Below are 23801 nucleotides of genomic sequence, written 5' to 3'. Positions count from 1 at the left end.
TCTTTCCTTCTGAACAAGTGTTACTGTTTTCTGCACAAAAGCGATTCTTGCGAAGCAATGTGAACACTTCTGCTTCCCAGGCACAGAGAAGGTGCTATCAGGGAATTCTCTGCCTGCCTTTCCCCAGTGCTCTGCAAGCTCTCCAGGACAACATAAAATCTGGGGCTCTGTGCTTTCTTTCCTTCTGAACAAGTGTTACTGTTTTCTGCACAAAAGCGTTTCTTGCGAAGCAATGTGAACACTTTTGCTTCCCAGGGACAGAGAAGGTGCTAGCAGGGAATTCTCTGCCTGCCTTTCCCCAGTGCTCTGCAAGCTCTCCAGGACAACATAGAATCTGGGGCTCTGTGCTTTCTTTCCTTCTGAACAAGTGTTAGTCTTTTCTGCACAAAAGCGATTCTTGCGAAGCAATGTGAACACTTCTGCTTCCCAGGCACAGAGAAGGTGCTATCAGGGAATTCTCTGCCTGCCTTTCCCCAGTGCTCTGCAAGCTCTCCAGGACAACATAAAATCTGGGGCTCTGTGCTTTCTTTCCTTCTGAACAAGTGTTACTGTTTTCTGCACAAAAGCGATTCTTGCGAAGCAATGTGAACACTTCTGCTTCCCAGGCACAGAGAAGGTGCTAGCAAGGAATTCTGTGCCTGCCTTTCCCCAGTGCTCTGCAAGCTCTCCAGGACAACATAAAATCTGGGGCTCTGTGCTTTCTTTCCTTCTGAACAAGTGTAAGTGTTTTCTGCACAAAAGCGATTCTTGCGAAGCAATGTGAACACTTCTGCTTCCCAGGCACAGAGAAGGTGCTAGCAAGGAATTCTCTGCCTGCCTTTCCCCAGTGCTCTGCAAGCTCTCCAGGACAACATAGAATCTGGGGCTCTGTGCTTTCTTTCCTTCTGAACAAGTGTTACTGTTTTCTGCACAAAAGCGATTCTGCGAAGAACTGTGAAAAGGCTCAGAGAAGGTGCTAGCAGGGAATTCTCTGCCTGCCTTTCCCCAGTGTTCTGCAAGCTCTCCAGGACAACATAGAATCTGGGGCTCTGTGCTTTCTTTCCTTCTGAAGAAGTGTTAGTCTTTTCTGCACAAAAGCGATTCTTGCGAAGCAATGTGAACACTTCTGCTTCCCAGGCACAGAGAAGGTGCTATCAGGGAATTCTCTGCCTGCCTTTCCCCAGTGCTCTGCAAGCTCTCCAGGACAACATAGAATCTGGGGCTCTGTGCTTTCTTTCCTTCTGAACAAGTGTTACTGTTTTCTGCACAAAAGCGATTCTTGCGAAGCAATGTGAACTCTTCTGCTTCCCAGGCACAGAGAAGGTGCTAGCAGGGAATTCTCTGCCTGCCTTTCCCCAGTGCTCTGCAAGCTCTCCAGGACAACATAAAATCTGGGGCTCTGTGCTTTCTTTCCTTCTGAACAAGTGTTACTGTTTTCTGCACAAAAGCGATTCTGCGAAGCAATGTGAACACTTCTGCTTCCCAGGCACAGAGAAGGTGCTAGCAAGGTATTCTCTGCCTGCCTTTCCCCAGTGCTCTGCAAGCTCTCCAGGACAACATAGAATCTGGGGCTCTGTGCTTTCTTTCCTTCTGAACAAGTGTTACTGTTTTCTGCACAAAAGCGATTCTTGCGAAGCAATGTGAACACTTCTGCTTCCCAGGCACAGAGAAGGTGCTAGCAAGGAATTCTCTGCCTGCCTTTCCCCAGTGCTCTGCAAGCTCTCCAGGACAACATAGAATCTGGGGCTCTGTGCTTTCTTTCCTTCTGAACAAGTGTTACTGTTTTCTGCACAAAAGCGATTCTTGCGAAGCAATGTGAACAGTTCTGCTTCCCAGGCACAGAGAAGGTGCTAGCAAGGAATTCTCTGCCTGCCTTTCCCCAGTGCTCTGCAAGCTCTCCAGGACAACATAGAATCTGGGGCTCTGTGCTTTCTTTCCTTCTGAACAAGTGTTAGTGTTTTCTGCACAAAAGCGATTCTGCGAAGCAATGTGAACACTTCTGCTTCCCAGGCACAGAGAAGGTGCTAGCAAGGAATTCTCTGCCTGCCTTTCCCCAGTGCTCTGCAAGCTCTCCAGGACAACATAGAATCTGGGGCTCTGTGCTTTCTTTCCTTCTGAACAAGTGTTACTGTTTTCTGCACAAAAGCGATTCTGCGAAGCAATGTGAACAGGCACAGAGAAGGTGCTAGCAGGGAATTCTCTGCCTGCCTTTCCCCAGTGCTCTGCAAGCTCTCCAGGACAACATAGAATCTGGGGCTCTGTGCTTTCTTTCCTTCTGAACAAGTGTAAGTGTTTTCTGCACAAAAGCGATTCTTGCGAAGCAATGTGAACACTTCTGCTTCCCAGGCACAGAGAAGGTGCTAGCAGGGAATTCTCTGCCTGCCTTTCCCCAGTGCTCTGCAAGCTCTCCAGGACAACATAGAATCTGGGGCTCTGTGCTTTCTTTCCTTCTGAACAAGTGTTAGTGTTTTCTGCACAAAAGCGATTCTTGCGAAGCAATGTGAACACTTCTGCTTCCGAGGCACAGAGAAGGTGCTAGCAAGGAATTCTCTGCCTGCCTTTCCCCAGTGCTCTGCAAGCTCTCCAGGACAACATAGAATCTGGGGCTCTGTGCTTTCTCTCCTTCTGAACAAGTGTTACTGTTTTCTGCACAAAAGCGATTCTGGAAAGCAATGTGAACACTTCTGCTTCCCAGGCACAGAGAAGGTGCTAGCAAGGAATTCTCTGCCTGCCTTTCCCCAGTGCTCTGCAAGCTCTCCAGGACAACATAGAATCTGGGGCTCTGTGCTTTCTTTCCTTCTGAACAAGTGTTACTGTTTTCTGCACAAAAGCGATTCTGCGAAGCAATGTGAACAGGCACAGAGAAGGTGCTAGCAGGGAATTCTCTGCCTGCCTTTCCCCAGTGCTCTGCAAGCTCTCCAGGACAACATAGAATCTGGGGCTCTGTGCTTTCTTTCCTTCTGAACAAGTGTTACTGTTTTCTGCACAAAAGCGATTCTGCGAAGCAATGTGAACAGGCACAGAGAAGGTGCTAGCAGGGAATTCTCTGCCTGCCTTTCCCCAGTGCTCTGCAAGCTCTCCAGGACAACATAGAATCTGGGGCTCTGTGCTTTCTTTCCTTCTGAACAAGTGTTACTGTTTTCTGCACAAAAGCGATTTTTGCGAAGCAATGTGAACACTTCTGCTTCCCAGGCACAGAGAAGGTGCTATCAGGGAATTCTCTGCCTGCCTTTCCCCAGTGCTCTGCAAGCTCTCCAGGACAACATAGAATCTGGGGCTCTGTGCTTTCTTTCCTTCTGAACAAGTGTTAATGTTTTCTGCACAACAGCGATTCTGCGAAGCAATGTGAACACTTCTGCTTCCCAGGCACAGAGAAGGTGCTAGCAAGGAATTCTCTGCCTGCCTTTCCCCAGTGCTCTGCAAGCTCTCCAGGACAACATAGAATCTGGGGCTCTGTGCTTTCTTTCCTTCTGAACAAGTGTTACTGTTTTCTGCACAAAAGCGATTCTTGCGAAGCAATGTGAACACTTCTGCTTCCCAGGCACAGAGAAGGTGCTAGCAAGGAATTCTCTGCCTGCCTTTCCCCAGTGCTCTGCAAGCTCTCCAGGACAACATAGAATCTGGGGCTCTGTGCTTTCTTTCGTTCTGAACAAGTGTTACTGTTTTCTGCACAAAAGCGATTCTTGCGAAGCAATGTGAACACTTCTGCTTCCCAGGCACAGAGAAGGTGCTAGCAGGGAATTCTCTGCCTGCCTTTCCCCAGTGCTCTGCAAGCTCTCCAGGACAACATAAAATCTGGGGCTCTGTGCTTTCTTTCCTTCTGAACAAGTGTTACTGTTTTCTGCACAAAAGCGATTCTGCGAAGCAATGTGAACACTTCTGCTTCCCAGGCACAGAGAAGGTGCTAGCAAGGAATTCTCTGCCTGCCTTTCCCCAGTGCTCTGCAAGCTCTCCAGGACAACATAAAATCTGGGGCTCTGTGCTTTCTTTCCTTCTGAACAAGTGTTAGTGTTTTCTGCACAAAAGCGATTCTTGCGAAGCAATGTGAACACTTCTGCTTCCCAGGCACAGAGAAGGTGCTAGCAAGGAATTCTCTGCCTGCCTTTCCCCAGTGCTCTGCAAGCTCTCCAGGACAACATAAAATCTGGGGCTCTGTGCTTTCTTTCCTTCTGAACAAGTGTTACTGTTTTCTGCACAAAAGCGATTCTGCGAAGCAATGTGAACAGGCACAGAGAAGGTGCTAGCAGGGAATTCTCTGCCTGCCTTTCCCCAGTGCTCTGCAAGCTCTCCAGGACAACATAAAATCTGGGGCTCTGTGCTTTCTTTCCTTCTGAACAAGTGTTAGTGTTTTCTGCACAAAAGCGATTCTTGCGAAGCAATGTGAACACTTCTGCTTCCCAGGCACAGAGAAGGTGCTATCAGGGAATTCTCTGCCTGCCTTTCCCCAGTACTCTGCAAGCTCTCCAGGACAACATAGAATCTGGGGCTCTGTGCTTTCTTTCGTTCTGAACAAGTGTTAGTGTTTTCTGCACAAAAGCGATTCTTGCGAAGCAATGTGAACACTTCTGCTTCCCAGGCACAGAGAAGGTGCTAGCAAGGAATTCTCTGCCTGTCTTTCCCCAGTGCTCTGCAAGCTCTCCAGGACAACATAGAATCTGGGGCTCTGTGCTTTCTTTCGTTCTGAACAAGTGTTACTGTTTTCTGCACAAAAGCGATTCTGCGAAGCAATGTGAACAGGCACAGAGAAGGTGCTAGCAGGGAATTCTCTGCCTGCCTTTCCCCAGTGCTCTGCAAGCTCTCCAGGACAACATAAAATCTGGGGCTCTGTGCTTTCTTTCCTTCTGAACAAGTGTTACTGTTTTCTGCACAAAAGCGATTTTTGCGAAGCAATGTGAACACTTCTGCTTCCCAGGCACAGAGAAGGTGCTAGCAGGGAATTCTCTGCCTGCCTTTCCCCAGTGCTCTGCAAGCTCTCCAGGACAACATAAAATCTGGGGCTCTGTGCTTTCTTTCGTTCTGAACAAGTGTTACTGTTTTCTGCACAAAAGCGATTCTTGCGAAGCAATGTGAACACTTCTGCTTCCCAGGCACAGAGAAGGTGCTAGCAAGGAATTCTCTGCCTGCCTTTCCCCAGTGCTCTGCAAGCTCTCCAGGACAACATAGAATCTGGGGCTCTGTGCTTTCTTTCCTTATGAACAAGTGTTACTGTTTTCTGCACAAAAGCGATTCTGCGAAGAACTGTGAACAGGCTCAGAGAAGGTGCTAGCAGGGAATTCTCTGCCTGCCTTTCCCCAGTGCTCTGCAAGCTCTCCAGGACAACATAGAATCTGGGGCTCTGTGCTTTCTTTCCTTCTGAAGAAGTGTTAGTCTTTTCTGCACAAAAGCGATTCTTGCAAAGCAATGTGAACACTTCTGCTTCCCAGGCACAGAGAAGGTGCTAGCAGGGAATTCTCTGCCTGCCTTTCCCCAGTGCTCTGCAAGCTCTCCAGGACAACATAGAATCTGGGGCTCTGTGCTTTCTTTCCTTCTGAACAAGTGTAAGTGTTTTCTGCACAAAAGCGATTCTTGCGAAGCAATGTGAACACTTCTGCTTCCCAGGCACAGAGAAGGTGCTAGCAGGGAATTCTCTGCCTGCCTTTCCCCAGTGCTCTGCAAGCTCTCCAGGACAACATAGAATCTGGGGCTCTGTGCTTTCTTTCCTTCTGAACAAGTGTTACTGTTTTCCGCACAAAAGCGATTCTTGCGAAGCAATGTGAACACTTCTGCTTCCCAGGCACAGAGAAGGTGCTATCAGGGAATTCTCTGCCTGCCTTTCCCCAGTGCTCTGCAAGCTCTCCAGGACAACATAAAATCTGGGGCTCTGTGCTTTCTTTCCTTCTGAACAAGTGTTACTGTTTTCTGCACAAAAGCGTTTCTTGCGAAGCAATGTGAACACTTTTGCTTCCCAGGGACAGAGAAGGTGCTAGCAGGGAATTCTCTGCCTGCCTTTCCCCAGTGCTCTGCAAGCTCTCCAGGACAACATAGAATCTGGGGCTCTGTGCTTTCTTTCCTTCTGAACAAGTGTTAGTCTTTTCTGCACAAAAGCGATTCTTGCGAAGCAATGTGAACACTTCTGCTTCCCAGGCACAGAGAAGGTGCTATCAGGGAATTCTCTGCCTGCCTTTCCCCAGTGCTCTGCAAGCTCTCCAGGACAACATAAAATCTGGGGCTCTGTGCTTTCTTTCCTTCTGAACAAGTGTTACTGTTTTCTGCACAAAAGCGATTCTTGCGAAGCAATGTGAACACTTCTGCTTCCCAGGCACAGAGAAGGTGCTAGCAAGGAATTCTGTGCCTGCCTTTCCCCAGTGCTCTGCAAGCTCTCCAGGACAACATAAAATCTGGGGCTCTGTGCTTTCTTTCCTTCTGAACAAGTGTAAGTGTTTTCTGCACAAAAGCGATTCTTGCGAAGCAATGTGAACACTTCTGCTTCCCAGGCACAGAGAAGGTGCTATCAGGGAATTCTCTGCCTGCCTTTCCCCAGTGCTCTGCAAGCTCTCCAGGACAACATAGAATCTGGGGCTCTGTGCTTTCTTTCCTTCTAAACAAGTGTTACTGTTTTCTGCACAAAAGCGATTCTGCGAAGAACTGTGAAAAGGCTCAGAGAAGGTGCTAGCAGGGAATTCTCTGCCTGCCTTTCCCCAGTGTTCTGCAAGCTCTCCAGGACAACATAGAATCTGGGGCTCTGTGCTTTCTTTCCTTCTGAAGAAGTGTTAGTCTTTTCTGCACAAAAGCGATTCTTGCGAAGCAATGTGAACACTTCTGCTTCCCAGGCACAGAGAAGGTGCTATCAGGGAATTCTCTGCCTGCCTTTCCCCAGTGCTCTGCAAGCTCTCCAGGACAACATAGAATCTGGGGCTCTGTGCTTTCTTTCCTTCTGAACAAGTGTTACTGTTTTCTGCACAAAAGCGATTCTTGCGAAGCAATGTGAACTCTTCTGCTTCCCAGGCACAGAGAAGGTGCTAGCAGGGAATTCTCTGCCTGCCTTTCCCCAGTGCTCTGCAAGCTCTCCAGGACAACATAAAATCTGGGGCTCTGTGCTTTCTTTCCTTCTGAACAAGTGTTACTGTTTTCTGCACAAAAGCGATTCTGCGAAGCAATGTGAACACTTCTGCTTCCCAGGCACAGAGAAGGTGCTAGCAAGGTATTCTCTGCCTGCCTTTCCCCAGTGCTCTGCAAGCTCTCCAGGACAACATAGAATCTGGGGCTCTGTGCTTTCTTTCCTTCTGAACAAGTGTTACTGTTTTCTGCACAAAAGCGATTCTTGCGAAGCAATGTGAACACTTCTGCTTCCCAGGCACAGAGAAGGTGCTAGCAAGGAATTCTCTGCCTGCCTTTCCCCAGTGCTCTGCAAGCTCTGCAGGACAACATAGAATCTGGGGCTCTGTGCTTTCTTTCGTTCTGAACAAGTGTTACTGTTTTCTGCACAAAAGCGATTCTGCGAATAACTGTGAAAAGGCTCAGAGAAGGTGCTAGCAGGGAATTCTCTGCCTGCCTTTCCCCAGTGCTCTGCAAGCTCTACAGGACAACATAGAATCTGGGGCTCTGTGCTTTCTTTCCTTCTGAACAAGTGTTAGTGTTTTCTGCACAAAAGCGATTCTGCGAAGCAATGTGAACACTTCTGCTTCCCAGGCACAGAGAAGGTGCTAGCAAGGAATTCTCTGCCTGCCTTTCCCCAGTGCTCTGCAAGCTCTCCAGGACAACATAAAATCTGGGGCTCTGTGCTTTCTTTCCTTCTGAACAAGTGTTAGTGTTTTCTGCACAAAAGCGATTCTTGCGAAGCAATGTGAACACTTCTGCTTCCCAGGCACAGAGAAGGTGATAGCAAGGAATTCTCTGCCTGCCTTTCCCCAGTGCTCTGCAAGCTCTCCAGGACAACATAAAATCTGGGGCTCTGTGCTTTCTTTCCTTCTGAACAAGTGTTACTGTTTTCTGCACAAAAGCGATACTGCGAAGCAATGTGAACAGGCACAGAGAAGGTGCTAGCAGGGAATTCTCTGCCTGCCTTTCCCCAGTGCTCTGCAAGCTCTCCAGGACAACATAAAATCTGGGGCTCTGTGCTTTCTTTCCTTCTGAACAAGTGTTAGTGTTTTCTGCACAAAAGCGATTCTTGCGAAGCAATGTGAACACTTCTGCTTCCCAGGCACAGAGAAGGTGCTATCAGGGAATTCTCTGCCTGCCTTTCCCCAGTACTCTGCAAGCTCTCCAGGACAACATAGAATCTGGGGCTCTGTGCTTTCTTTCGTTCTGAACAAGTGTTAGTGTTTTCTGCACAAAAGCGATTCTTGCGAAGCAATGTGAACACTTCTGCTTCCCAGGCACAGAGAAGGTGCTAGCAAGGAATTCTCTGCCTGTCTTTCCCCAGTGCTCTGCAAGCTCTCCAGGACAACATAGAATCTGGGGCTCTGTGCTTTCTTTCGTTCTGAACAAGTGTTACTGTTTTCTGCACAAAAGCGATTCTGCGAAGCAATGTGAACAGGCACAGAGAAGGTGCTAGCAGGGAATTCTCTGCCTGCCTTTCCCCAGTGCTCTGCAAGCTCTCCAGGACAACATAAAATCTGGGGCTCTGTGCTTTCTTTCCTTCTGAACAAGTGTTACTGTTTTCTGCACAAAAGCGATTTTTGCGAAGCAATGTGAACACTTCTGCTTCCCAGGCACAGAGAAGGTGCTAGCAGGGAATTCTCTGCCTGCCTTTCCCCAGTGCTCTGCAAGCTCTCCAGGACAACATAAAATCTGGGGCTCTGTGCTTTCTTTCGTTCTGAACAAGTGTTACTGTTTTCTGCACAAAAGCGATTCTTGCGAAGCAATGTGAACACTTCTGCTTCCCAGGCACAGAGAAGGTGCTAGCAAGGAATTCTCTGCCTGCCTTTCCCCAGTGCTCTGCAAGCTCTCCAGGACAACATAGAATCTGGGGCTCTGTGCTTTCTTTCCTTATGAACAAGTGTTACTGTTTTCTGCACAAAAGCGATTCTGCGAAGAACTGTGAACAGGCTCAGAGAAGGTGCTAGCAGGGAATTCTCTGCCTGCCTTTCCCCAGTGCTCTGCAAGCTCTCCAGGACAACATAGAATCTGGGGCTCTGTGCTTTCTTTCCTTCTGAAGAAGTGTTAGTCTTTTCTGCACAAAAGCGATTCTTGCAAAGCAATGTGAACACTTCTGCTTCCCAGGCACAGAGAAGGTGCTAGCAGGGAATTCTCTGCCTGCCTTTCCCCAGTGCTCTGCAAGCTCTCCAGGACAACATAGAATCTGGGGCTCTGTGCTTTCTTTCCTTCTGAACAAGTGTAAGTGTTTTCTGCACAAAAGCGATTCTTGCGAAGCAATGTGAACACTTCTGCTTCCCAGGCACAGAGAAGGTGCTAGCAGGGAATTCTCTGCCTGCCTTTCCCCAGTGCTCTGCAAGCTCTCCAGGACAACATAGAATCTGGGGCTCTGTGCTTTCTTTCCTTCTGAACAAGTGTTACTGTTTTCTGCACAAAAGCGATTCTTGCGAAGCAATGTGAACACTTCTGCTTCCCAGGCACAGAGAAGGTGCTATCAGGGAATTCTCTGCCTGCCTTTCCCCAGTGCTCTGCAAGCTCTCCAGGACAACATAAAATCTGGGGCTCTGTGCTTTCTTTCCTTCTGAACAAGTGTTACTGTTTTCTGCACAAAAGCGTTTCTTGCGAAGCAATGTGAACACTTTTGCTTCCCAGGGACAGAGAAGGTGCTAGCAGGGAATTCTCTGCCTGCCTTTCCCCAGTGCTCTGCAAGCTCTCCAGGACAACATAGAATCTGGGGCTCTGTGCTTTCTTTCCTTCTGAACAAGTGTTAGTCTTTTCTGCACAAAAGCGATTCTTGCGAAGCAATGTGAACACTTCTGCTTCCCAGGCACAGAGAAGGTGCTATCAGGGAATTCTCTGCCTGCCTTTCCCCAGTGCTCTGCAAGCTCTCCAGGACAACATAAAATCTGGGGCTCTGTGCTTTCTTTCCTTCTGAACAAGTGTTACTGTTTTCTGCACAAAAGCGATTCTTGCGAAGCAATGTGAACACTTCTGCTTCCCAGGCACAGAGAAGGTGCTAGCAAGGAATTCTGTGCCTGCCTTTCCCCAGTGCTCTGCAAGCTCTCCAGGACAACATAAAATCTGGGGCTCTGTGCTTTCTTTCCTTCTGAACAAGTGTAAGTGTTTTCTGCACAAAAGCGATTCTTGCGAAGCAATGTGAACACTTCTGCTTCCCAGGCACAGAGAAGGTGCTAGCAAGGAATTCTCTGCCTGCCTTTCCCCAGTGCTCTGCAAGCTCTCCAGGACAACATAGAATCTGGGGCTCTGTGCTTTCTTTCCTTCTGAACAAGTGTTACTGTTTTCTGCACAAAAGCGATTCTGCGAAGAACTGTGAAAAGGCTCAGAGAAGGTGCTAGCAGGGAATTCTCTGCCTGCCTTTCCCCAGTGTTCTGCAAGCTCTCCAGGACAACATAGAATCTGGGGCTCTGTGCTTTCTTTCCTTCTGAAGAAGTGTTAGTCTTTTCTGCACAAAAGCGATTCTTGCGAAGCAATGTGAACACTTCTGCTTCCCAGGCACAGAGAAGGTGCTATCAGGGAATTCTCTGCCTGCCTTTCCCCAGTGCTCTGCAAGCTCTCCAGGACAACATAGAATCTGGGGCTCTGTGCTTTCTTTCCTTCTGAACAAGTGTTACTGTTTTCTGCACAAAAGCGATTCTTGCGAAGCAATGTGAACTCTTCTGCTTCCCAGGCACAGAGAAGGTGCTAGCAGGGAATTCTCTGCCTGCCTTTCCCCAGTGCTCTGCAAGCTCTCCAGGACAACATAAAATCTGGGGCTCTGTGCTTTCTTTCCTTCTGAACAAGTGTTACTGTTTTCTGCACAAAAGCGATTCTGCGAAGCAATGTGAACACTTCTGCTTCCCAGGCACAGAGAAGGTGCTAGCAAGGTATTCTCTGCCTGCCTTTCCCCAGTGCTCTGCAAGCTCTCCAGGACAACATAGAATCTGGGGCTCTGTGCTTTCTTTCCTTCTGAACAAGTGTTACTGTTTTCTGCACAAAAGCGATTCTTGCGAAGCAATGTGAACACTTCTGCTTCCCAGGCACAGAGAAGGTGCTAGCAAGGAATTCTCTGCCTGCCTTTCCCCAGTGCTCTGCAAGCTCTGCAGGACAACATAGAATCTGGGGCTCTGTGCTTTCTTTCGTTCTGAACAAGTGTTACTGTTTTCTGCACAAAAGCGATTCTGCGAATAACTGTGAAAAGGCTCAGAGAAGGTGCTAGCAGGGAATTCTCTGCCTGCCTTTCCCCAGTGCTCTGCAAGCTCTACAGGACAACATAGAATCTGGGGCTCTGTGCTTTCTTTCCTTCTGAACAAGTGTTAGTGTTTTCTGCACAAAAGCGATTCTACGAAGCAATGTGAACACTTCTGCTTCCCAGGCACAGAGAAGGTGCTAGCAGGGAATTCTCTGCCTGCCTTTCCCCAGTGCTCTGCAAGCTCTCCAGGACAACATAAAATCTGGGGCTCTGTGCTTTCTTTCCTTCTGAACAAGTGTTACTGTTTTCTGCACAAAAGCGATTCTGCGAAGCAATGTGAACACTTCTGCTTCCCAGGCACAGAGAAGGTGCTAGCAGGGAATTCTCTGCCTGCCTTTCCCCAGTGCTCTGCAAGCTCTCCAGGACAACATAGAATCTGGGGCTCTGTGCTTTCTTTCCTTCTGAACAAGTGTTACTGTTTTCTGCACAAAAGCGATTCTGCGAAGAACTGTGAAAAGGCTCAGAGAAGGTGCTAGCAGGGAATTCTCTGCCTGCCTTTCCCCAGTGTTCTGCAAGCTCTCCAGGACAACATAGAATCTGGGGCTCTGTGCTTTCTTTCCTTCTGAAGAAGTGTTAGTCTTTTCTGCACAAAAGCGATTCTTGCGAAGCAATGTGAACACTTCTGCTTCCCAGGCACAGAGAAGGTGCTAGCAGGGAATTCTCTGCCTGCCTTTCCCCAGTGCTCTGCAAGCTCTCCAGGACAACATAGAATCTGGGGCTCTGTGCTTTCTTTCCTTCTGAACAAGTGTTACTGTTTTCTGCACAAAAGCGATTCTTGCGAAGCAATGTGAACTCTTCTGCTTCCCAGGCACAGAGAAGGTGCTAGCAGGGAATTCTCTGCCTGCCTTTCCCCAGTGCTCTGCAAGCTCTCCAGGACAACATAAAATCTGGGGCTCTGTGCTTTCTTTCCTTCTGAACAAGTGTTACTGTTTTCTGCACAAAAGCGATTCTGCGAAGCAATGTGAACACTTCTGCTTCCCAGGCACAGAGAAGGTGCTAGCAAGGTATTCTCTGCCTGCCTTTCCCCAGTGCTCTGCAAGCTCTCCAGGACAACATAGAATCTGGGGCTCTGTGCTTTCTTTCGTTCTGAACAAGTGTTAGTGTTTTCTGCACAAAAGCGATTCTTGCGAAGCAATGTGAACACTTCTGCTTCCCAGGCACAGAGAAGGTGCTATCAGGGAATTCTCTGCCTGCCTTTCCCCAGTGCTCTGCAAGCTCTCCAGGACAACATAGAATCTGGGGCTCTGTGCTTTCTTTCCTTCTGAACAAGTGTTACTGTTTTCTGCACAAAAGCGATTCTGCGAATAACTGTGAAAAGGCTCAGAGAAGGTGCTAGCAGGGAATTCTCTGCCTGCCTTTCCCCAGTGCTCTGCAAGCTCTACAGGACAACATAGAATCTGGGGCTCTGTGCTTTCTTTCCTTCTGAACAAGTGTTAGTGTTTTCTGCACAAAAGCGATTCTGCGAAGCAATGTGAACACTTCTGCTTCCCAGGCACAGAGAAGGTGCTAGCAGGGAATTCTCTGCCTGCCTTTCCCCAGTGCTCTGCAAGCTCTCCAGGACAACATAAAATCTGGGGCTCTGTGCTTTCTTTCCTTCTGAACAAGTGTTACTGTTTTCTGCACAAAAGCGATTCTGCGAAGAACTGTGAAAAGGCTCAGAGAAGGTGCTAGCAGGGAATTCTCTGCCTGCCTTTCCCCAGTGTTCTGCAAGCTCTCCAGGACAACATAGAATCTGGGGCTCTGTGCTTTCTTTCCTTCTGAAGAAGTGTTAGTCTTTTCTGCACAAAAGCGATTCTTGCGAAGCAATGTGAACACTTCTGCTTCCCAGGCACAGAGAAGGTGCTAGCAGGGAATTCTCTGCCTGCCTTTCCCCAGTGCTCTGCAAGCTCTCCAGGACAACATAGAATCTGGGGCTCTGTGCTTTCTTTCCTTCTGAACAAGTGTTACTGTTTTCTGCACAAAAGCGATTCTTGCGAAGCAATGTGAACTCTTCTGCTTCCCAGGCACAGAGAAGGTGCTAGCAGGGAATTCTCTGCCTGCCTTTCCCCAGTGCTCTGCAAGCTCTCCAGGACAACATAAAATCTGGGGCTCTGTGCTTTCTTTCCTTCTGAACAAGTGTTACTGTTTTCTGCACAAAAGCGATTCTGCGAAGCAATGTGAACACTTCTGCTTCCCAGGCACAGAGAAGGTGCTATCAGGGAATTCTCTGCCTGCCTTTCCCCAGTGCTCTGCAAGCTCTCCAGGACAACATAGAATCTGGGGCTCTGTGCTTTCTTTCCTTCTGAACAAGTGTTACTGTTTTCTGCACAAAAGCGATTCTGCGAAGCAATGTGAACACTTCTGCTTCCCAGGCACAGAGAAGGTGCTAGCAAGGAATTCTCTGCCTGCCTTTCCCCAGTGCTCTGCAAGCTCTCCAGGACAACATAGAATCTGGGGCTCTGTGCTTTCTTTCCTTCTGAACAAGTGTTACTGTTTTCTGCACAAAAGCGATTTTGCGAAGCAATGTGAACACTTCTGCTTCCCAGGCACAGAGAAGGTGCTAGCAGGGAATTCTCTGCCTGCCTTTCCCCAGTGCTCTGCAAGCTCTCCAGGACAACATAGAATCTGGGGCTCTGTGCTTTCTTTCCTTCTGAACAAGTGTTACTGTTTTCTGCACAAAAGCGATTCTGCGAAGAACTGTGAAAAGGCTCAGAGAAGGTGCTAGCAGGGAATTCTCTGCCTGCCTTTCCCCAGTGTTCTGCAAGCTCTCCAGGACAACATAGAATCTGGGGCTCTGTGCTTTCTTTCCTTCTGAAGAAGTGTTAGTCTTTTCTGCACAAAAGCGATTCTTGCGAAGCAATGTGAACACTTCTGCTTCCCAGGCACAGAGAAGGTGCTAGCAGGGAATTCTCTGCCTGCCTTTCCCCAGTGCTCTGCAAGCTCTCCAGGACAACATAGAATCTGGGGCTCTGTGCTTTCTTTCCTTCTGAACAAGTGTTACTGTTTTCTGCACAAAAGCGATTCTTGCGAAGCAATGTGAACTCTTCTGCTTCCCAGGCACAGAGAAGGTGCTAGCAGGGAATTCTCTGCCTGCCTTTCCCCAGTGCTCTGCAAGCTCTCCAGGACAACATAAAATCTGGGGCTCTGTGCTTTCTTTCCTTCTGAACAAGTGTTACTGTTTTCTGCACAAAAGCGATTCTGCGAAGCAATGTGAACACTTCTGCTTCCCAGGCACAGAGAAGGTGCTAGCAAGGTATTCTCTGCCTGCCTTTCCCCAGTGCTCTGCAAGCTCTCCAGGACAACATAGAATCTGGGGCTCTGTGCTTTCTTTCGTTCTGAACAAGTGTTACTGTTTTCTGCACAAAAGCGATTCTTGCGAAGCAATGTGAACACTTCTGCTTCCCAGGCACAGAGAAGGTGCTAGCAAGGAATTCTCTGCCTGCCTTTCCCCAGTGCTCTGCAAGCTCTGCAGGACAACATAGAATCTGGGGCTCTGTGCTTTCTTTCTTTCTGAACAAGTATTACTGTTTTCTGCACAAAAGCGATTCTTGCGAAGCAATGTGAACACTTCTGCTTCCCAGGCACAGAGAAGGTGCTAGCAGGGAATTCTCTGCCTGCCTTTCCCCAGTGCTCTGCAAGCTCTCCAGGACAACATAGAATCTGGGGCTCTGTGCTTTCTTTCCTTCTGAACAAGTGTTAGTGTTTTCTGCACAAAAGCGATTCTTGCGAAGCAATGTGAACACTTCTGCTTCCCAGGCACAGAGAAGGTGCTAGCAGGGAATTCTCTGCCTGCCTTTCCCCAGTGCTCTGCAAGCTCTCCAGGACAACATAAAATCTGGGGCTCTGTGCTTTCTTTCCTTCTGAACAAGTGTTAGTGTTTTCTGCACAAAAGCGATTCTTGCGAAGCAATGTGAACACTTCTGCTTCCCAGGCACAGAGAAGGTGCTAGCAGGGAATTCTCTGCCTGCCTTTCCCCAGTGCTCTGCAAGCTCTCCAGGACAACATAGAATCTGGGGCTCTGTGCTTTCTTTCCTTCTGAACAAGTGTTACTGTTTTCTGCACAAAAGCGATTCTGCGAAGAACTGTGAAAAGGCTCAGAGAAGGTGCTAGCAGGGAATTCTCTGCCTGCCTTTCCCCAGTGTTCTGCAAGCTCTCCAGGACAACATAGAATCTGGGGCTCTGTGCTTTCTTTCCTTCTGAAGAAGTGTTAGTCTTTTCTGCACAAAAGCGATTCTTGCGAAGCAATGTGAACACTTCTGCTTCCCAGGCACAGAGAAGGTGCTAGCAGGGAATTCTCTGCCTGCCTTTCCCCAGTGCTCTGCAAGCTCTCCAGGACAACATAGAATCTGGGGCTCTGTGCTTTCTTTCCTTCTGAACAAGTGTTACTGTTTTCTGCACAAAAGCGATTCTTGCGAAGCAATGTGAACTCTTCTGCTTCCCAGGCACAGAGAAGGTGCTAGCAGGGAATTCTCTGCCTGCCTTTCCCCAGTGCTCTGCAAGCTCTCCAGGACAACATAAAATCTGGGGCTCTGTGCTTTCTTTCCTTCTGAACAAGTGTTACTGTTTTCTGCACAAAAGCGATTCTGCGAAGCAATGTGAACACTTCTGCTTCCCAGGCACAGAGAAGGTGCTAGCAAGGTATTCTCTGCCTGCCTTTCCCCAGTGCTCTGCAAGCTCTCCAGGACAACATAGAATCTGGGGCTCTGTGCTTTCTTTCGTTCTGAACAAGTGTTACTGTTTTCTGCACAAAAGCGATTCTTGCGAAGCAATGTGAACACTTCTGCTTCCCAGGCACAGAGAAGGTGCTAGCAAGGAATTCTCTGCCTGCCTTTCCCCAGTGCTCTGCAAGCTCTGCAGGACAACATAGAATCTGGGGCTCTGTGCTTTCTTTCGTTCTGAACAAGTATTACTGTTTTCTGCACAAAAGCGATTCTTGCGAAGCAATGTGAACACTTCTGCTTCCCAGGCACAGAGAAGGTGCTAGCAGGGAATTCTCTGCCTGCCTTTCCCCAGTGCTCTGCAAGCTCTCCAGGACAACATAGAATCTGGGGCTCTGTGCTTTCTTTCCTTCTGAACAAGTGTTAGTGTTTTCTGCACAAAAGCGATTCTTGCGAAGCAATGTGAACACTTCTGCTTCCCAGGCACAGAGAAGGTGCTAGCAGGGAATTCTCTGCCTGCCTTTCCCCAGTGCTCTGCAAGCTCTCCAGGACAACATAGAATCTGGGGCTCTGTGCTTTCTTTCCTTCTGAACAAGTGTTAGTGTTTTCTGCACAAAAGCGATTCTTGCGAAGCAATGTGAACACTTCTGCTTCCCAGGCACAGAGAAGGTGCTAGCAAGGAATTCTCTGCCTGCCTTTCCCCAGTGCTCTGCAAGCTCTGCAGGACAACATAGAATCTGGGGCTCTGTGCTTTCTTTCGTCCTGAACAAGTGTTACTGTTTTCTGCACAAAAGCGATTCTGCGAATAACTGTGAAAAGGCTCAGAGAAGGTGCTAGCAGGGAATTCTCTGCCTGCCTTTCCCCAGTGCTCTGCAAGCTCTACAGGACAACATAGAATCTGGGGCTCTGTGCTTTCTTTCCTTCTGAACAAGTGTTAGTGTTTTCTGCACAAAAGCGATTCTGCGAAGCAATGTGAACACTTCTGCTTCCCAGGCACAGAGAAGGTGCTAGCAGGGAATTCTCTGCCTGCCTTTCCCCAGTGCTCTGCAAGCTCTCCAGGACAACATAAAATCTGGGGCTCTGTGCTTTCTTTCCTTCTGAACAAGTGTTACTGTTTTCTGCACAAAAGCGATTCTGCGAAGCAATGTGAACACTTCTGCTTCCCAGGCACAGAGAAGGTGCTAGCAGGGAATTCTCTGCCTGCCTTTCCCCAGTGCTCTGCAAGCTCTCCAGGACAACATAGAATCTGGGGCTCTGTGCTTTCTTTCCTTCTGAACAAGTGTTACTGTTTTCTGCACAAAAGCGATTCTGCGAAGAACTGTGAAAAGGCTCAGAGAAGGTGCTAGCAGGGAATTCTCTGCCTGCCTTTCCCCAGTGTTCTGCAAGCTCTCCAGGACAACATAGAATCTGGGGCTCTGTGCTTTCTTTCCTTCTGAAGAAGTGTTAGTCTTTTCTGCACAAAAGCGATTCTTGCGAAGCAATGTGAACACTTCTGCTTCCCAGGCACAGAGAAGGTGCTAGCAGGGAATTCTCTGCCTGCCTTTCCCCAGTGCTCTGCAAGCTCTCCAGGACAACATAGAATCTGGGGCTCTGTGCTTTCTTTCCTTCTGAACAAGTGTTACTGTTTTCTGCACAAAAGCGATTCTTGCGAAGCAATGTGAACGCTTCTGCTTACCAGGCACAGAGAAGGTGCTAGCAGGGAATTCTCTGCCTGCCTTTCCCCAGTGCTCTGCAAGCTCTCCAGGACAACATAAAATCTGGGGCTCTGTGCTTTCTTTCCTTCTGAACAAGTGTTACTGTTTTCTGCACAAAAGCGATTCTGCGAAGCAATGTGAACACTTCTGCTTCCCAGGCACAGAGAAGGTGCTATCAGGGAATTCTCTGCCTGCCTTTCCCCAGTGCTCTGCAAGCTCTCCAGGACAACATAGAATCTGGGGCTCTGTGCTTTCTTTCCTTCTGAACAAGTGTTACTGTTTTCTGCACAAAAGCGATTCTGCGAAGCAATGTGAACACTTCTGCTTCCCAGGCACAGAGAAGGTGCTAGCAAGGAATTCTCTGCCTGCCTTTCCCCAGTGCTCTGCAAGCTCTCCAGGACAACATAGAATCTGGGGCTCTGTGCTTTCTTTCCTTCTGAACAAGTGTTACTGTTTTCTGCACAAAAGCGATTTTGCGAAGCAATGTGAACACTTCTGCTTCCCAGGCACAGAGAAGGTGCTAGCAAGGAATTCTCTGCCTGCCTTTCCCCAGTGCTCTGCAAGCTCTCCAGGACAACATAGAATCTGGGGCTCTGTGCTTTCTTTCGTTCTGAACAAGTGTTACTGTTTTCTGCACAAAAGCGATTCTTGCGAAGCAATGTGAACACTTCTGCTTCCCAGGCACAGAGAAGGTGCTAGCAGGGAATTCTCTGCCTGCCTTTCCCCAGTGCTCTGCAAGCTCTCCAGGACAACATAAAATCTGGGGCTCTGTGCTTTCTTTCCTTCTGAACAAGTGTTACTGTTTTCTGCACAAAAGCGATTCTGCGAAGCAACGTGAACACTTCTGCTTCCCAGGCACAGAGAAGGTGCTAGCAAGGAATTCTCTGCCTGCCTTTCCCCAGTGCTCTGCAAGCTCTCCAGGACAACATAAAATCTGGGGCTCTGTGCTTTCTTTCCTTCTGAACAAGTGTTAGTGTTTTCTGCACAAAAGCGATTCTTGCGAAGCAATGTGAACACTTCTGCTTCCCAGGCACAGAGAAGGTGCTAGCAAGGAATTCTCTGCCTGCCTTTCCCCAGTGCTCTGCAAGCTCTCCAGGACAACATAAAATCTGGGGCTCTGTGCTTTCTTTCCTTCTGAACAAGTGTTACTGTTTTCTGCACAAAAGCGATTCTGCGAAGCAATGTGAACAGGCACAGAGAAGGTGCTAGCAGGGAATTCTCTGCCTGCCTTTCCCCAGTGCTCTGCAAGCTCTCCAGGACAACATAAAATCTGGGGCTCTGTGCTTTCTTTCCTTCTGAACAAGTGTTAGTGTTTTCTGCACAAAAGCGATTCTTGCGAAGCAATGTGAACACTTCTGCTTCCCAGGCACAGAGAAGGTGCTATCAGGGAATTCTCTGCCTGCCTTTCCCCAGTACTCTGCAAGCTCTCCAGGACAACATAGAATCTGGGGCTCTGTGCTTTCTTTCCTTCTGAACAAGTGTTACTGTTTTCTGCACAAAAGCGATTCTTGCGAAGCAATGTGAACACTTCTGCTTCCCAGGCACAGAGAAGGTGCTAGCAAGGAATTCTCTGCCTGTCTTTCCCCAGTGCTCTGCAAGCTCTCCAGGACAACATAGAATCTGGGGCTCTGTGCTTTCTTTCGTTCTGAACAAGTGTTACTGTTTTCTGCACAAAAGCGATTCTGCGAAGCAATGTGAACAGGCACAGAGAAGGTGCTAGCAGGGAATTCTCTGCCTGCCTTTCCCCAGTGCTCTGCAAGCTCTCCAGGACAACATAAAATCTGGGGCTCTGTGCTTTCTTTCCTTCTGAACAAGTGTTACTGTTTTCTGCACAAAAGCGATTTTTGCGAAGCAATGTGAACACTTCTGCTTCCCAGGCACAGAGAAGGTGCTAGCAGGGAATTCTCTGCCTGCCTTTCCCCAGTGCTCTGCAAGCTCTCCAGGACAACATAAAATCTGGGGCTCTGTGCTTTCTTTCGTTCTGAACAAGTGTTACTGTTTTCTGCACAAAAGCGATTCTTGCGAAGCAATGTGAACACTTCTGCTTCCCAGGCACAGAGAAGGTGCTAGCAAGGAATTCTCTGCCTGCCTTTCCCCAGTGCTCTGCAAGCTCTCCAGGACAACATAGAATCTGGGGCTCTGTGCTTTCTTTCCTTATGAACAAGTGTTACTGTTTTCTGCACAAAAGCGATTCTGCGAAGAACTGTGAACAGGCTCAGAGAAGGTGCTAGCAGGGAATTCTCTGCCTGCCTTTCCCCAGTGCTCTGCAAGCTCTACAGGACAACATAGAATCTGGGGCTCTGTGCTTTCTTTCCTTCTGAAGAAGTGTTAGTCTTTTCTGCACAAAAGCGATTCTTGCGAAGCAATGTGAACACTTCTGCTTCCCAGGCACAGAGAAGGTGCTAGCAGGGAATTCTCTGCCTGCCTTTCCCCAGTGCTCTGCAAGCTCTCCAGGACAACATAGAATCTGGGGCTCTGTGCTTTCTTTCCTTCTGAACAAGTGTAAGTGTTTTCTGCACAAAAGCGATTCTTGCGAAGCAATGTGAACACTTCTGCTTCCCAGGCACAGAGAAGGTGCTAGCAGGGAATTCTCTGCCTGCCTTTCCCCAGTGCTCTGCAAGCTCTCCAGGACAACATAGAATCTGGGGCTCTGTGCTTTCTTTCCTTCTGAACAAGTGTTACTGTTTTCTGCACAAAAGCGATTTTTGCGAAGCAATGTGAACACTTCTGCTTCCCAGGCACAGAGAAGGTGCTATCAGGGAATTCTCTGCCTGCCTTTCCCCAGTGCTCTGCAAGCTCTCCAGGACAACATAAAATCTGGGGCTCTGTGCTTTCTTTCCTTCTGAACAAGTGTTACTGTTTTCTGCACAAAAGCGATTCTTGCGAAGCAATGTGAACACTTTTGCTTCCCAGGGACAGAGAAGGCGCTAGCAGGGAATTCTCTGCCTGCCTTTCCCCAGTGCTCTGCAAGCTCTCCAGGACAACATAGAATCTGGGGCTCTGTGCTTTCTTTCCTTCTGAACAAGTGTTAGTGTTTTCTGCACAAAAGCGATTCTTGCGAAGCAATGTGAACACTTCTGCTTCCCAGGCACAGAGAAGGTGCTATCAGGGAATTCTCTGCCTGCCTTTCCCCAGTGCTCTGCAAGCTCTCCAGGACAACATAAAATCTGGGGCTCTGTGCTTTCTTTCCTTCTGAACAAGTGTTACTGTTTTCTGCACAAAAGCGATTCTTGCGAAGCAATGTGAACACTTCTGCTTCCCAGGCACAGAGAAGGTGCTAGCAAGGAATTCTGTGCCTGCCTTTCCCCAGTGCTCTGCAAGCTCTCCAGGACAACATAAAATCTGGGGCTCTGTGCTTTCTTTCCTTCTGAACAAGTGTAAGTGTTTTCTGCACAAAAGCGATTCTTGCGAAGCAATGTGAACACTTCTGATTCCCAGGCACTGAGAAGGTGCTAGCAAGGAATTCTCTGCCTGCCTTTCCCCAGTGCTCTGCAAGCTCTCCAGGACAACATAGAATCTGGGGCTCTGTGCTTTCTTTCCTTCTGAACAAGTGTTAGTGTTTTCTGCACAAAAGCGATTCTGCGAAGCAATGTGAACACTTCTGCTTCCCAGGCACAGAGAAGGTGCTAGCAGGGAATTCTCTGCCTGCCTTTCCCCAGTGCTCTGCAAGCTCTCCAGGACAACATAGAATCTGGGGCTCTGTGCTTTCTTTCCTTCTGAACAAGTGTTACTGTTTTCTGCACAAAAGCGATTCTGCGAAGAACTGTGAAAAGGCTCAGAGAAGGTGCTAGCAGGGAATTCTCTGCCTGCCTTTCCCCAGTGTTCTGCAAGCTCTCCAGGACAACATAGAATCTGGGGCTCTGTGCTTTCTTTCCTTCTGAACAAGTGTTAGTCTTTTCTGCACAAAAGCGATTCTTGCGAAGCAATGTGAACACTTCTGCTTCCCAGGCACAGAGAAGGTGCTATCAGGGAATTCTCTGCCTGCCTTTCCCCAGTGCTCTGCAAGCTCTCCAGGACAACATAGAATCTGGGGCTCTGTGCTTTCTTTCCTTCTGAACAAGTGTTACTGTTTTCTGCACAAAAGCGATTCTTGCGAAGCAATGTGAACTCTTCTGCTTCCCAGGCACAGAGAAGGTGCTAGCAGGGAATTCTCTGCCTGCCTTTCCCCAGTGCTCTGCAAGCTCTCCAGGACAACATAAAATCTGGGGCTCTGTGCTTTCTTTCCTTCTGAACAAGTGTTACTGTTTTCTGCACAAAAGCGATTCTGCGAAGCAATGTGAACACTTCTGCTTCCCAGGCACAGAGAAGGTGCTAGCAAGGTATTCTCTGCCTGCCTTTCCCCAGTGCTCTGCAAGCTCTCCAGGACAACATAGAATCTGGGGCTCTGTGCTTTCTTTCCTTCTGAACAAGTGTTAGTGTTTTCTGCACAAAAGCGATTCTGCGAAGCAATGTGAACACTTCTGCTTCCCAGGCACAGAGAAGGTGCTAGCAGGGAATTCTCTGCCTGCCTTTCCCCAGTGCTCTGCAAGCTCTCCAGGACAACATAAAATCTGGGGCTCTGTGCTTTCTTTCCTTCTGAACAAGTGTTACTGTTTTCTGCACAAAAGCGATTCTGCGAAGCAATGTGAACACTTCTGCTTCCCAGGCACAGAGAAGGTGCTATCAGGGAATTCTCTGCCTGCCTTTCCCCAGTGCTCTGCAAGCTCTCCAGGACAACATAGAATCTGGGGCTCTGTGCTTTCTTTCCTTCTGAACAAGTGTTACTGTTTTCTGCACAAAAGCGATTCTGCGAAGAACTGTGAAAAGGCTCAGAGAAGGTGCTAGCAGGGAATTCTCTGCCTGCCTTTCCCCAGTGCTCTGCAAGCTCTCCAGGACAACATAGAATCTGGGGCTCTGTGCTTTCTTTCCTTCTGAAGAAGTGTTAGTCTTTTCTGCACAAAAGCGATTCTTGCGAAGCAATGTGAACACTTCTGCTTCCCAGGCACAGAGAAGGTGCTAGCAGGGAATTCTCTGCCTGCCTTTCCCCAGTGCTCTGCAAGCTCTCCAGGACAACATAGAATCTGGGGCTCTGTGCTTTCTTTCCTTCTGAACAAGTGTTACTGTTTTCTGCACAAAAGCGATTCTTGCGAAGCAATGTGAACTCTTCTGCTTCCCAGGCACAGAGAAGGTGCTAGCAGGGAATTCTCTGCCTGCCTTTCCCCAGTGCTCTGCAAGCTCTCCAGGACAACATAAAATCTGGGGCTCTGTGCTTTCTTTCCTTCTGAACAAGTGTTACTGTTTTCTGCACAAAAGCGATTCTGCGAAGCAATGTGAACACTTCTGCTTCCCAGGCACAGAGAAGGTGCTAGCAAGGTATTCTCTGCCTGCCTTTCCCCAGTGCTCTGCAAGCTCTCCAGGACAACATAGAATCTGGGGCTCTGTGCTTTCTTTCGTTCTGAACAAGTGTTACTGTTTTCTGCACAAAAGCGATTCTTGCGAAGCAATGTGAACACTTCTGCTTCCCAGGCACAGAGAAGGTGCTAGCAAGGAATTCTCTGCCTGCCTTTCCCCAGTGCTCTGCAAGCTCTGCAGGACAACATAGAATCTGGGGCTCTGTGCTTTCTTTCCTTCTGAACAAGTGTTAGTGTTTTCTGCACAAAAGCGATTCTTGCGAAGCAATGTGAACACTTCTGCTTCCCAGGCACAGAGAAGGTGCTAGCAGGGAATTCTCTGCCTGCCTTTCCCCAGTGCTCTGCAAGCTCTCCAGGACAACATAGAATCTGGGGCTCTGTGCTTTCTTTCCTTCTGAACAAGTGTTACTGTTTTCTGCACAAAAGCGATTCTTGCGAAGCAATGTGAACACTTCTGCTTCCCAGGCACAGAGAAGGTGCTAGCAGGGAATTCTCTGCCTGCCTTTCCCCAGTGCTCTGCAAGCTCTCCAGGACAACATAGAATCTGGGGCTCTGTGCTTTCTTTCCTTCTGAACAAGTGTTAGTGTTTTCTGCACAAAAGCGATTCTTGCGAAGCAATGTGAACACTTCTGCTTCCCAGGCACAGAGAAGGTGCTATCAGGGAATTCTCTGCCTGCCTTTCCCCAGTGCTCTGCAAGCTCTCCAGGACAACATAAAATCTGGGGCTCTGTGCTTTCTTTCCTTCTGAACAAGTGTTACTGTTTTCTGCACAAAAGCG

Source organism: Strix aluco, unplaced genomic scaffold (assembly GCF_031877795.1).
Source record: "Strix aluco isolate bStrAlu1 unplaced genomic scaffold, bStrAlu1.hap1 HAP1_SCAFFOLD_37, whole genome shotgun sequence".
Taxonomy (NCBI): domain Eukaryota; kingdom Metazoa; phylum Chordata; class Aves; order Strigiformes; family Strigidae; genus Strix; species Strix aluco.
Note: the sequence above shows the minus strand (reverse complement) of the source record.